Genomic DNA, 3286 nt, shown 5'->3' with positions numbered 1-3286 from the left:
CGCAGGAGGCAGCGAGCAAAGGCTCTCCAAAAACAATTATCCACCTCAAAAGACGTGCTCTATGTTGACGCCGCAGAATATGGGAACAGAAATCACTACGCAGTATCAGTCATTAACTCTCACGGCCAGGTCACTGCGGCCGCCTGGATTCCTGGCTCTTCCTCGGAGGAGGTGGCGGAAGCGGCCATAGCCCTGGCCCTCACAATCCCAAATTCATCAGTTATGTTAGCGGCTCCAAAGCAGCCCTACATAACTTCGGAGCGGGTAGGGTCTCTAAGCGAGCCCTTTCTCTCATCTTGGCCCATCCTTTCCATCAAACTGTGACATTAATCTGGACTCCCGCGCATGCGGGCCTTGCCGGAAATGTGGCGGCTCATGCCGGTCAGTGCCCGAGGATTTACAGTCCGGGCTCAGGCATCAGATGTGCCGGACCTCGCCACGGAGGAGGCGCCGTTTACAGCGCGGGATCGACTTATTACTTACCACGACATCTGCACACACTTCCGATTAGACCGCTTAACCTTTGCGCCACTCATGGGCAAATCCCCACGTAGGTGTGAAGTTCTGTGGCGACAGCTGCAAACTCGCACCTTTCCGTCCCCTTACCTCCTCCACCGCATTCACCCCGCCATTAACCTTTCTCTTTCTTGTAAATTCTGTGTCTCTCCCAAAGTAGAGTTAAACCGCATCATGTGGGGGTGCCCTAAGCACCCTCTTCCCCCTTTCCTCAAGCAATTATTATCTAGTGAGGAGCAGTAGGAGGCTGCCTTGTGCAGCTCCCGGCCCGATTTTCAGGAGGCCACCCTGGAGTGGGCTGAGAGGATAAAGGAGGCCTACTTCAAGTAGTTCCTCCCCCCACCCTCTATTCCTTTGCACCCTTACCTTTAAAGAGCGATACATAAAATTTTTCATCATCATGATCGGAACCCAATAATGGTGTTTGTGTAAAGCCCCGAATCTTCCATGAGTACAAGCTCCAATGCTTTGCCCACATAGGACGCAAGCGAGATCGGCCAGAGGTTCTCAGTGCTGGGTGGCTTGCCAGGCTTGGGAATAAAGATGGTCTTGGCTGCTTTCCACTGCCGGGGTAGTGACCCGGCTCGCCAAAAATTGTTGAAGTATGCCGGGAGGTTCCCGATGGCTGCTTCGTTAAGATTTTTCAGCGCTTTGTTCTTAACACGGTCGGGACCAGCGGCGGACTTGCTGTTGAGATCGTGCAGGGCAACCCTTGCTTCCCATACGTCAATGTCTCGGTCTAGCCACTGGTTTGCTTCCCCTTGATAGTCCGGGTGCGTTTCTATGGGTGCGACCGGCAGGCACATTTGGTGGAGGCGTTTCTTCCCTTCGTATTCCCGGTGCTCTGTCAGCGCCCTGTGGACGATCTTAGCCAGGTTGTGGTGATGGGGAGACTTGGACGTGGTCGCATCCAAAAAGTGTCAGCATACTCCGCTTCTTGCCGCCGTGAATCTGGCCATCTGCTGCATTACGAACCTCATTCTATTGCTGAGTGCATAGCACTCTGCTGTCTGACTCGATCTCACGGTTGAGTTTGGCGACGTTCTTGCGTAGCTTTCTTTTTATCCGCTGCGTCTTCCACCTAGACAGGATTGACTGCTTGGACGCGATGAGATGGGCCAGATGCAAGGCTGTCAACCCTGTGGACACGCTCGTCCATCTCGACTACCTTGGTGGCCTCTTCAACCTTGTTTACAATTTCGGTCGACCACTCCTCAACGTCTGTAATTTCGGTCTGCTCCTCGGGTAACAGCCCTCGAAACGCGTCCCAATCCATAAGTCTATGTTTCCGAATGCTTCGGCCGACATCGTTGCCACCGAGCGGGGCAGTGACCTCAACAATGTAATCGTCACTGCCCAACTCATGCCCCATGTTTGGCCATTCAAAGTCCGTCGTATCGCCACCGTTACCCCTGACGAAAGAGAGATCAGGCGTTGTATCTCGGGTGATCGGGTTGCCAATTCTTGTGGGGTATGCGCGGTCAGTGATTAGATTTAGTCCCAAGTCGGTAGCATCCTGCATTAAATCACTGCACTTAGCCAATGTCCTGGGACAACTCCAGGCTTGTTTAGGCGCGTTAATGTCCCCGCATATTACTAGCCTGCTGTCGGGCCCCGCGACGTTGCACGCGTTGTGTAACAGTGCTTCGACTTTCTGCTTTCCGTGTGACGAGCTACTGTACACGTTTATAAGAAAAGTGCTTTCAATCTACTTTTTCCCTGTAACCACCTCTACCCTGGTGTGCTCAATTGTGCTTTTGCTGAACAATTCTTGGTTCACGTACGTGATGCCTTTTCTCACCAAGGTGCAAACCCCCCTCCCGTTACCCCCGGCCGCCGCTCGGAGGCTTCGCGGGCAGGCGTGGGACCGGTAACCTGAGAGCTTTACCTCCTAATGTCTTGCAAGATGATGATGTTTCGCTTTCCTGATACTTCTTCCAAGTGTTGCTGAAGCACAGCCTTTTTCCTGGCAAAACCGTTCCAATTCCAATGCCAGACAAGGAGGCCTTTTATTGCTGTTGTGGTTGTGGTGGTTGATGTCCTATCCGTGTTTGATGAAACTTAGCCATTTGCGTCGCCATATTCTGTAGTGTCGTGGCCAATTGCTGGCACGTCTGTTCAATTGCTATGCAACGGCCGGTGATTGTCTTAGTGAACGTCGTGCGAATATACTCTTCAAAGCGGTTGAGGCTATCTTCGAGGTTGTCTACCCAATCGCTGAGTCTACGCTCTTGAAGATTTTCACTTGCCCTTATCTTCGGTGCCGGACCCGCCGCGGCCGCGTTATCTGTCCTCAGTTCACCGCTACTTCTGGTTCATCCTCGGTCATTGCCATGTGCTGTGGTAGTGACCATAACTGCTGTGCTTGCTGCTGCTGTAGCTCGAATGCCACCTTTCTCTTGATCTCTGGAATTTCCTCAATCGTCTGTTTGACTCTCACCTCTAGTTCAGTGTTCTTCCGCAGCGCCTCCTTGGCTTCTCTAAGCACCTTCATCGCCTCACTTTCGTCTTTAAGTTTCCCTCCGCCACTTTGCAATGGCGGTAACTGCTGCTGTTGCTGCTGCTCGCTCTTGGCTACCCCCGACTTTACTGCGTCTGCCCAGCCGACTCTCTCTTTGGATTGGGATCGGCGTCCGTGGCTCATGCTTATGTTTGAACTTTCGCTGTTGTCCCGCGCGAGCGTGGCTCAGGGCGACCAGCTATGACGCTCGCTCTTTTTGGCGTCAGCAATGGTGGAAACTCTCCAGGCGCTAGTTGCTTCTGTACGCGC

This window comes from Dermacentor albipictus, chromosome 1 (genome assembly GCF_038994185.2).
Source record: "Dermacentor albipictus isolate Rhodes 1998 colony chromosome 1, USDA_Dalb.pri_finalv2, whole genome shotgun sequence".
NCBI lineage: Eukaryota > Metazoa > Arthropoda > Arachnida > Ixodida > Ixodidae > Dermacentor > Dermacentor albipictus.
Note: the sequence above shows the minus strand (reverse complement) of the source record.